Source organism: Mya arenaria, chromosome 10 (genome assembly GCF_026914265.1).
Source record: "Mya arenaria isolate MELC-2E11 chromosome 10, ASM2691426v1".
Classification (NCBI taxonomy): Eukaryota; Metazoa; Mollusca; class Bivalvia; order Myida; family Myidae; genus Mya; species Mya arenaria.
This window is the reverse complement of record NC_069131.1, coordinates 47,278,358-47,291,761: the sequence shown is the minus strand read 5'-3', so window position 1 is coordinate 47,291,761 and position 13,404 is coordinate 47,278,358.

The following is a 13,404-nucleotide window of genomic DNA, read 5'->3' as shown; positions in this document are numbered from 1 at the left end:
CATTATTATATATTTTTCATTGCTTTAAAAATTGTGCCGGCTCACACAAATCGTACGGGGCTAGGACACAAATTCACCGACGTCATTTCTGAAATAACACAATGTTTGCATCGAATTTGGCGCGCGCGCTATTCTAAAAATCAATAATTAATAACACAAGGTATATACTAAAAATAATATTTCGTTTTACTGTAAGTTCGCAATGATATCACCTCGTGAACAATAAAACCGTATGTTTCACCCATGACTATGCCATTCGTAAAATTACCACTTAATGTTCATAATTCTGCCTGTAAAGAGTACAGGAACGCATAACAACACACACATCACAGTAATGTTCCCTACAGGAACGCATAGCAACACACACATCACAGTTATGTTCACTTCAGGAACACATAGAGACACAAACATCACAGTTATGTTCACTACAGGAACGCATAGCAACACACACATCACAGTTATGTTCACTTCAGGAACACATAGAGACACAAACATCACAGTTATGTTCACTTCAGGAACACATAGAGACACAAACATCACAGTAAAGTTCACTACAGGAACGCATAGAGACACAAACATCACAGTAATGTTCACTACAGGAACACATAGAGACACAAACAGTAAAGTAATGTTCACTACAGGAACACATAGCGACACAAACATCACAGTAATGTTAACTACACGAACACATAGAGACACAAACATCACAGTAATGTTCACTACAGGAACACATATAGACACAAACATCACAGTAATGTTCACTACACGAACACATAGAGACACAAACATCACAGTAATGTTAACTACAGGAATACATAGAGACACAAACATCACAGTTATGTTCACTACAGGAACACATAGAGACACAAACATCACAGTTATGTTCACTACAGGAACACATAGAGACACACACATCACAGTAATGTTCACTACAGGAACACAGAGAGACACAAACAGTAAAGTAATGTTCACTACAGGAACACATAGCGACACACACATCACAGTAATGTTCACTACAGGAACGCATAGCAACACAAACATCACAGTTATGTTCACTTCAGGAACACATAGAGACACAAACATCACAGTTATGTTCACTTCAGGAAAACAGAGAGACACAAACATCACAGTAATGTTCACTACAGGAACACATAGAGACACAAACAGTAAAGTAATGTTCACTACAGGAACACATAGCGACACACACATCACAGTAATGTTCACTACATGAACATATAGCGACACACACATCAAGGTAATGTTCACTACAGGAACGCATAGCAACACACACACACATCACGGTAATGTTCACTACAGGACCCCATAACGGCACACACATCAGAGTTATGTTCACTACAGGACCCATAGCGACACACACATCACAGTTATGTTCACTACAGGACAGCATAGTGACACACACATCACAGTTATGTTCACTAGAGGACCCCATAGCGACACACACATCACAGTTATGTTCACTACAGGACCCCATAGCGACACACACATCACAGTTATGTTCACTACAGGAACACATACAGACACAAACATCACAGTAATGTTCACTACAGGAACACATAGAGACACAAACATCACAGTAATGTTCACTACAGGAACACATAGCGACACACACATCACAGTGATGTTCACTACAGGAACGCATAGCAACACACACATCACAGTAATGTTCACTACAGGAACATATAGCGACACACACATCACAGTAATGTTCACTACAGGACCACATAGCAACACACACATCACAGTAATATTCACTACAGGAACATATAGCGACACACACATCACAGTGATGTTCACTACAGGAACACATAGAGACACACACATCACAGTAATGTTCACAACAGGACCCCATGGCGACACACACATCACAGTACTGTTCACTACAAGAACAAAAATAGCGACACACACACACATCACAGTAATGTTCACTACAGGAACACATAGCGACACCCACATCACATTATTATTCCCTACAGGAACACATAGCAATATACACATTACAGTAATGTTCACTACAGGAACACATAGCGAAACACACATCACAGTGATGTTTACTACAGGAACACACACACACACACACACACACACGCACGCACGCACGCACGCACGCACGCACGCACGCACGCACGCACGCACACGTACACACACACACACCATAGTGATGTTAACTACAGGAACACATAGCGACACACACATCACAGTGATGTTTACTACAGGAACACGTAGTAACACACACGCATCACAGTGATGTTTACTACAGGAACACATAGCGACACACAAACATCACAGTAATGTTAACTTCATGAACGAATAGCGACACACACGTCACAGTAATGTTCACTACGGGAACACATAGCGACACACACATCACATCATAGTAATGTTCACTTCGGGAACGAAGAGCGACACACACATCACAGTAATGTTCATTACAGGAACACATAGCGACACACACATCACATCATAGTAATGTTCACTTCGGGAACGAATGGCGATACACACATCACAGTAATGTTCATTACGGAAACGCATAAAGACACACACATCAAATTATGTTTACTACAGGAATGCATAGACACACACACATCACAGTAATGTTTACTACAGGAACATATAGCGACACACACATCACAGTAATGTTCACTACGGAAACACATAGCGTAACACACATCACAGTAAGTTCTCTACGGTTACGCATAGCGACACACACATAACAGTAATGTTCACTACAGGAACACATAGGGACACACACATCACAGCGATTTTCACTACAAGAACATATAGCGAAACACACATCACAGTAATGTTCAATACAGGAACACAAAGCAACACACATACCACAGTAATGATCACTACAGGAACACAAAGCGACACACACATCACAGTGATGTTCATTACAGGAACACAAAGCGACACACACATCACAGTAATGATCACTACTAGAACACAAAGCGACACACACATCACAGTAATGATCACTACAGGAACACAAAGCGACACACACATCACAGTAATGTTCACTACAGGAACACAACGCGACACACACATCACAGTAATGTTCACTACATGAACACATAGAGCCACAAACATCACAGTTATGTTCACTACAGGACCACATAGCGACACACACATCACAGTAATGTTCACTACAGGAACACAGACCACACACAAATCACAGGAATGTTCACTACAGAACACATAGCGACACACACAACACAGTAATGTTCACCACGGGAAGGCATAACGAAAGTGTATAACAGTGATGTTCACTACAGAACACATAGGGACACACACATCACAGTAATGTTCACTATAGGAACACATAACGACACAAACATCACAGTAATGTTCACTACAGGAACACATAGTGACACACACATCATAGTAATGTTCACTACAGGAACACCTAACGACACACACATCACAGTAATGTTCACAAAAGGAACACATAGCGACACACACATCACAGTAATGTTCACTACAGGAACACATAGTGACACACCCATCATAGTAATGTTCACTACAGGAACACCTAACGACACACACATCACAGCAATGTTCACAACAGGAACACATAGCGACACACACATCACAGTAATGTTCACTACAGGACACATAGCGACACACACAACATAGTAATGTTCACTACAGGAACACCTAACGACACACACACACATCACAGTAATGTTCACTACACGAACACATAGTGACACACACATCACAGCAATGTTCACAACAGGAACACATAGCGACACACACATCACAGTAATGTTCACTACAGGACACATAGCGACACACACAACATAGTAATGTTCACTACAGGAACACCTAACGACACACACACACATCACAGTAATGTTCACTACACGAACACATAGTGACACACACATCACAGAAATGTTCACTTCAGGAACACACAGCGACAAACACATCATAGTAATGTTAACTACAGGAACACATAGAGACACACACAGCATAGTAATATTCATTACAGGAACACATAGCGACACACACATCACAGGAATGTTCACTATAGGAACACCTAACGATACACACACATCACAGTAATGTTCACTACACGAACACATAGTGACACACACATCACAGAAATGTTCACTTCAGGAACACACAGCGACACACACATCATAGTAATGTTAACTACAGGAACACATAGCGATACACACAGCATAGTAATATTCATTACAGGAACACATAGCGACACACACATCACAGTAATGTTCGCTACGGTAACGCAAAGCGACACACACATCAAAGTAATGTTCACTATAGGAACGCATAGCGACACACACATCACAGTAATGTTAACCACAGGAACGCATAGCAATACACACATCACAGTAATGTTCAGTACAGGAACGCATAGCAACACACACATCACAGTAATGTTCACTACAGGAATGCATAGCAACACACACATCACAGTAATGTTCACTACAGGAATGCATAGCAACACACACATTACAGTAAAGTTTATTACAGGAACGCATAGCAACACACACATCACAGTAATGTTTATTACAGGAATGCATAGCAACACACACATCACAGTAATGTTTATTACAGGAACGCATAGCAACACACACATCACAGTAATGTTTATTACAGAAACGCATAGGAACACACACATCACAGTTATGTTTATTACAGGAACGCATAGCAACACACGCTTCACAGTAAAGTTTATTACAGAAACGCATAGCAACACACACATCACAGTAATGTTTATTACAGGAACGCATAGCAACACACACATCACAGTAATGTTCAGTACAGGAACGCATAGCAAAACACACATCACAGTAATGTTCACTACAGAAACGCATAGCGACACACACATTATATTAATGTTCATATGGGAACACAAAGCTACACACACGTCACAATAATGTTCTCTACAGAACACATAGCGACACACATTTCAAAGTAATGTTCACTACGGGAACACGTAGAGACACACATATCAAAGTAATGTTCACTACGGGAACACATAGAGACACAAACATCACAGTAATGTTCACTACATGAACGCATAGCGAAACACACATCAAAGTTATGTTCAACACAGGAACGCAAAGCGACACAGATCACAGTAATGTTCACTACTGGAACACATAGCGACACACATATTACAGTAATGTTTACAACGGGAACACATAGGGACACACATATCACAGTGATGTTCACTATAGGAACGCAAAGTGACACAAACATCACATTAATGTTCATTACAGGAACACATAGAGACACACACATCACAGTAATGTTCACGAAGGGAACACATAGCGACACACACATCAAAGTGATGATCACTACAGGAACGCATAGCGACACACACACATCACAGTAATGCTCACTACAGGAATGCATAGCCACACACACAACACAGTGATGTTTACTACAGGAACACATAGCGACACACACATCACAGTGATGTTCAATACCGGAACACATAGCGACAAACACATCAAAGTGATGTTCACTACAGAAATGCATAGCGACACACACATCACATTAATGTTTATTACAGGAACACATAGCGACACACACACATCACAGTAATGCTCACTACAGGACCCCATAGCAATACACACATCACAGTAATGTTCACTACAGGACCCCAAAGCAATACACACATCATAGTAATGTTCCCTACAGGAACACATAGCAACACACACATCACAGTAATGTTCACTACAGGAACACAAAGCGACACACACATCACAGTAATGTTCGCTACTAGAACACAAAGCGACACACACATCACAGTAATGATCACTACAGGAACACATAGCAACACACACATCACAGTAATGTTCACTGCAGGAACACAAAGCAACACACACATCACAGTAATGTTCACTACTAGAACACAAAGCGACACACACATAACAGTAATGTTCACTACTAGAACACAAAGCGACACACACATCACAGTAATGATCACTACAGGAACACATAGCGACACACACATCACAGTAATGATCACTACTAGAACACAAAGCGACACACACATCACAGTAATGATCACTACTAGAGCACAAAGCGACACACACATCACAGTAATTTTCACTACAGGAACACAAAGCGATACACACATCACAGTAATGTTTACTACTAGAACAAAAAGCGACACACACATCACAGTAATGTTCACTACAGGAACACATAGCGACACACACATCACAGTAATGTTCACTACAGGAATATATAGCGACACACACATCACAGTAATGTTCAGTACAGGAACGCATAGCAACACACACATCACAGTAATGTTCACTACAAAAATGCATAGCAACACACACATCACAGTAATGTTCACTACAGGAATGCATAGCAACACACATCACAGCAATGTACAATACAGGAACACATAGCGACACACACACATCACAGTAGTGTTCACTACAGGACCCCATAGCGACATACACATCACAGTGATGTTCACTACAGGACCCCATAGCGACACACACATCACAGTAATGTTCACTACGGAGACACATAGCGTAACACATATCACAGTAATGTTCTCTACGGTTACGCATAGTGACACACACATAACAGTAATGTTCACTAGAGGAACATATAGCGAAACACACATCACAGTTATGCTCACTACAGGAACATATAGCGACACAAACATCACAGTAATGCTCACTACAGGAGAACATAGCGACACACACACATCACAGTAATGTTCACTACAGGAACACATAGCGGCAAACACATCACAGTAATGTTCACTACGGGAACACATAGCGACACATAACAAAGTAATGTTCACTACAGGAACACATAGCGACATGAACATTACAGTAATGTTCACTACAGGAACACAAAGCGACACACATATCACAGTAATGTTCACTAAGGGAACACATAGCGACACACACATCACAGTAATGTTCACTACGGGAACACATAGCGACACACACATCACAGTGATGTTCACTACAGGAACGCATAGCGACACACATACATCACAGTTATGTTGGCTGCGTGAACGAATAGCGACACACACATCACAGTGATGTTTGCTGCGTGAACGCATAGCGACAAACACACATCACAGTGATGTTCTCTGCTTGAACGCATAGCGACACACACATCACAGTGATGTTCGCTGCTTGAACGCATAGCGACACACACATCACAGTGATGTTCGCTGCGTGAACGCATAGCGACTGACACATCACAGTGATGTTCGCTGCGTGAACGCATAGCGACACACACATCACAGTGATGTTCACTGCGTGAACGCATAGAGACACACATACATCACAGTAATGTTCACTACGGGAACGCATAGGGACACACACATCACTGTAATGTTCACTACAGGAACGCATAGCGACACATAACAAAGTAATGTTCACTACAGGAACACATAGCGACATGAACATTGCAGTAATGTTCACTACAGGAACACAAAGCGACACACATATCACAGTAATGTTTACTAAGGGAACACATAGCGACACACACATCACAGTAATGTTCACTACGGGAACACATAGCGACACACACATCACAGTGATGTTCACTACAGGAACGCATAGCGACACACATACATCACAGTTATGTTGGCTGCGTGAACGAATAGCGACACACACATCACAGTGATGTTTGCTGCGTGAACGCATAGCGACAAACACACATCACAGTGATGTTCTCTGATTGAACGCATAGCGACACACACATCACAGTGATGTTCGCTGCTTGAACGCATAGCGACACACACATCACAGTGATGTTCGCTGCGTGAACGCATAGCGACTGACACATCACAGTGATGTTCGCTGCGTGAACGCATAGCGACACACACATCACAGTGATGTTCACTGCGTGAACGCATAGAGACACACATACATCACAGTAATGTTTACTACGGGAACGCATAGGGACACACACATCACAGTAATGTTCACTACAGGAACGCATAGCGACACACACACACATCTTGTCGTATGTTGTAGGTTCAGAACAATTGTCAGGAATATCTTCTGCTGTATTCTACTACATGTATGTATGTGCTATAGTGTTAAATTAAACGTTTCATGCAACGAACCGCGTTCACCTTCGACAACTTTTATTTCAAGTCTTAATAAACTATTTTGTAAAAAAAAACAGGATTTTACACTGTGGTAAAAAAAAACAGGATTTTACACTGTGTTAGAAGTGAAATGCATGTCAGTTCACTTTGCAAGACTAAGATTATGAAGTTTTATTAAATAACCAGGTCCTTACTAATTACAAAGTGTATCAACACAATTTGAGGACATTCGAGTTGCTCAGTGAAAGTTGCTGGCGCATGATAGGCGCACAATAATAGGTTGATGCAAAACATTGTTGTTTTTTTAATTTAATGCATTTTTTATGTTAACTCATTTGACTGTAATAATAACAAACAAAACAGACATATGATTTAGGAACTGATAAAAATATCTACCTGGATTCTTTATAGCTACGTGGCCACAACTTCCCCAGTGAAATAAACGCAAAAATATCGTGAATATTTGTTTATCAAATGCTCTTTTCTGTTTTATTATTAAAGTCAAATGAGTTTAACATGATAATGCATAAACAATAACACCTTAAGTGTGTGCTTTCAGCAAAGTGGTTGTATATGTACGGTGAAATAAAATTATTTCTTAATTGTTTCTATTTATCATTGTTGAATAAAGAACAGGTTTTGTTTTGGCGGGAATATTGTTCTCGTGCACTAGTTCTCGTGCACAGTACCTTGGCTCGGTATCTGTCTCACTCAGCCGCCTAGCGTTTATATTTTGTGATTTAGAGATATATATCAGTAGATGGAATTACGACAAAACCGATTTCATCCCGGTGCAAGCGGATATAGAGATGAGTCAACATTAAATATATGATTGTGTATTAAGACTTGAAGCTAGTTCCGTGTCACTCAGTACGGGTTTGACCATTTATATCCAGAATCATACATAATTACGTGAGTATCCAGTCAAGAACGGACCAGACGTCATGGCCGAACGAGCACGGTGTCACAGAGTCATTCTATCAATGTTGCCGAACGAGCACGGTGTCACAGAGTCGTTCTGTCAATGTTGCCGAACGAGCACGGTTTCACAGAGTCGTTCTGTCAATGTTGCCGAACGAGCACGGTGTCACAGAGTCGTTCTGTCAATGTTGCCGAACGAGCACGGTTTCACAGAGTCGTTCTGTCAATGTTGCCGAACGAGCACGGTTTCACTGAGTCGTTCTGTCAATGTTGCCGAACGAGCACGGTTTCACAGATTCCTTCTATCAATATTGCCGAACGAGCACGGTTTGACAGATTCCTTCTATCAATGTTGCCGAACGAGCACGGTGTCACAGATTCCTTCTATCAATGTTGCCGAACGAGCACGGTTTGACAGAGTCGTTCTATCAATGTTGCCGAACGAGCACGGTGTCACAGAGTCGTTCTGTCAATGTGGCCGACCGAGCACGGTGTCACAGAGTCGTTCTGTCAATGTGGCCGAACGAGCACGGTGTCACAGAGTCGTTCTGTCAATGTGGCCGAACGAGCACGGTGTCACAGAGTCGTTCTGTCAATGTGGCCGACTGAGCACGGTGTCATAGAGTCGTTCTGTCAATGTTGCCGAACGAGCACGGTTTCACAGAGTCGTTCTGTCCATGTGGCCGAACGAGCACGGTTTCACTGAGTCGTTCTGTCAATGTTGCCGAACGAGCACAGTTTCACAGATTCCTTCTATCAATGTTGCCGAACGAACACGGTTTGACAGAGTCGTTCTATCAATGTTGCCGAACGAGCACGGTGTCTTAGAGTCGTTCTGTCAATGTGGCCGAACGAGCACGGTGTCACAGAGTCGTTCTGTCAATGTGGCCGAACGAGCACGGTGTCACAGAGTCGTTCTGTCAATGTGGCCGAACGAGCACGGTGTCACAGAGTCGTTCTGTCAATGTGGCCGACCGAGCACGGTGTCACAGAGTCGTCCTGTCAATGTTGCCGAACGAGCACGGTTTCACAGAGTCGTTCTGTCCATGTGGCCGAACGAGCACGGTTTCACAGAGTCGTTCTGTCAATGTTGCCGAACGAGCACGGTTTGACAGAGTCGTTCTATCAATGTTGCCGAACGAGCACGGTTTGACAGAGTCGTTCTGTCAATGTGGTCGACCAAGCACGGTGTCACAGAGTCGTTCTGTCAATGTGGCCGAACGAGCACGGTGTCACAAAGTCGTTCTGTCAATGTGGCCGAACGAGCACGATGTCACAGAGTCCTTCTGTCAATGTGGCCGAACGAGCACGGTGTCACAGAGTCATTCTGTCAATGTGGCCGAACGAGCACGATCTCACAGAGTCCTTCTCTCAATGTGGCCGAACGAGCTCAATGTGGCCGAACGAGCACGGTGTCACAGAGTCATTCTGTCAATGTCGCCGAACGAGCACGGTGTCACAGAGTCGTTCTATCAATGTGGCCGAACGAGCACGGTGTCACAGAGTCATTCTGTCAATGTGGCCGAACGAGCACGGTGTCACAGAGTCGTTCTATCAATGTGGCCGAACGAGCACGGTGTCACAGAGTCGTTCTATCAATGTGGCCGAACGAGCACGGTGTCACAGAGTCGTTCTATCAATGTGGCCGAACGAGCACGGTGTCACAGAGTCGTTCTGTCAATGTGGCCGACCGAGCACGGTGTCACAGAGTCGTCCTGTCAATGTTGCCGAACGAGCACGGTTTCACAGAGTCGTTCTGTCCATGTGGCCGAACGAGCACGGTTTCACAGAGTCGTTCTGTCAATGTTGCCGAACGAGCACGGTTTGACAGAGTCGTTCTATCAATGTTGCCGAACGAGCACGGTTTGACAGAGTCGTTCTGTCAATGTGGTCGACCAAGCACGGTGTCACAGAGTCGTTCTGTCAATGTGGCCGAACGAGCACGGTGTCACAAAGTCGTTCTGTCAATGTGGCCGAACGAGCACGATGTCACAGAGTCCTTCTGTCAATGTGGCCGAACGAGCACGGTGTCACAGAGTCCTTCTGTCAATGTGGCCGAACGAGCTCAATGTGGCCGAACGAGCACGGTGTCACAGAGTCATTCTGTCAATGTGGCCGAACGAGCACGGTGTCACAGAGTCATTCTGTCAATGTGGCCGAACGAGCACGGTGTCACAGAGTCGTTCTATCAATGTGGCCGAACGAGCACGGTGTCACAGAGTCGTTCTATCAATGTGGCCGAACGAGCACGGTGTCACAAAGTCGTTCTATCAATGTGGCCGAACGAGCACGGTGTCACAGAGTCGTTCTATCAATGTGGCCGAACGAGCACGGTGTCACAGAGTCGTTCTGTCAATCTGGCCGAACGAGCACGGTGTCACAGAGTCGTTCTGTCAATCTGGCCGAACGAGCACGGTGTCACAGAGTCGTTCTGTCAATGTGGCCGAACGAGCACGATGTCACAGAGTCGTTCTGTCAATGTGGCCGAACGAGCACGGTGTCACAGAGTCGTTCTGTCAATGTGGCCGAACGAGCACGGTGTCACAGAGTCATTCTGTCAATGTGGCCGAACGAGCACGGTGTCACAGAGTCATTCTATCAATGTGGCCGAACGAGCACGATGTCACAGAGTCATTCTGTCAATGTGGCCGAACGAGCACGGTGTCACAGAGTCATTCTGTCAATGTGGCCGAACGAGCACGGTGTCACAGAGTCATTCTATCAATGTGGCCGAACGAGCACGGTGCCACAGAGTCATTCTGTCAATGTGGCCGAACGAGCACGGTGTCACAGTGTCATTCTGTCAATGTTGCCGAACGAGCACGGTGTCACAGAGTCCTTCTGTCAATGTGGCCGAACGAGCACGGTGTCACAGAGTCCTTCTGTCAATGTGGCCGAACGAGCACGGTGTCACAGAGTCCTTCTGTCAATGTGGCCGAACGAGCACGGTGTCACAGAGTCCTTCTGTCAATGTGGCCGAACGAGCACGGTGTCACAGAGTCCTTCTGTCAATGTGGCCGAACGAGCACGGTGTCACAGAGTCGTTCTGTCAATGTTGCCGAACGAGCACGGTGTCACAGAGTCGTTCTGTCCATGTGGCCGAACGAGCACGGTTTCACAGAGTCGTTCTGTCAATGTTGCCGAACGAGCACGGTTTCACAGAGCCGTTCTGTCAATGTTGCCGAACGAGCACGGTTTCACAGAGTCGTTCTGTCAATGTTGCCGAACGAGCACGGTTTCACAGAGTCGTTCTGTCAATGTTGCCGAACGAGCACGGTGTCACAGAGTCGTTCTGTCAATGTGGCCGAACGAGCACGGTGTCACAGAGTCGTTCTGTCAATGTGGCCGAACGAGCACGATGTCACAGAGTCCTTCTGTCAATGTGGCCGAACGAGCACGGTGTCACAGAGTCCTTCTGTCAATGTGGCCGAACGAGCACGGTGTCACAGAGTCGTTCTATCAATGTGGCCGAACGAGCACGGTGTCACAGAGTCATTCTGTCAATGTGGCCGAACGAGCACGGTGTCACAGAGTCGTTCTATCAATGTGGCCGAACGAGCACGGTGTCACAGAGTCGTTCTATCAATGTGGCCGAACGAGCACGGTGTCACAGAGTCGTTCTATCAATGTGGCCGAACGAGCACGGTGTCACAGAGTCGTTCTATCAATGTGGCCGAACGAGCACGGTGTCACAGAGTCGTTCTATCAATGTGGCCGAACGAGCACGGTGTCACAGAGTCGTTCTATCAATGTGGCCGAACGAGCACGGTGTCACAGAGTCGTTCTGTCAATCTGGCCGAACGAGCACGGTGTCACAGAGTCGTTCTGTCAATCTGGCCGAACGAGCACGGTGTCACAGAGTCGTTCTGTCAATGTGGCCGAACGAGCACGGTGTCATAGAGTCATTTTGTCAATGTGGCCGAACGAGCACGGTGTCACAGAGTCATTCTGTCAATGTGGCCGACCGAGCACGGTGTCACAGAGTCGTCCTGTCAATATTGCCGACCGAGCACGGTTTCACAGAGTCGTCCTGTCCATGTGGCCGAACGAGCACGGTTTCACAGAGTCGTTCTGTCAATGTTGCCGAACGAGCACGGTTTGACAGAGTCGTTCTATCAATGTTGCCGAACGAGCACGGTTTGACAGAGTCGTTCTGTCAATGTGGTCGACCAAGCACGGTGTCACAGAGTCGTTCTGTCAATGTGGCCGAACGAGCACGGTGTCACAAAGTCGTTCTGTCAATGTGGCCGAACGAGCACGATGTCACAGAGTCCTTCTGTCAATGTGGCCGAACGAGCACGGTGTCACAGAGTCATTCTGTCAATGTGGCCGAACGAGCACGATCTCACAGAGTCCTTCTCTCAATGTGGCCGAACGAGCTCAATGTGGCC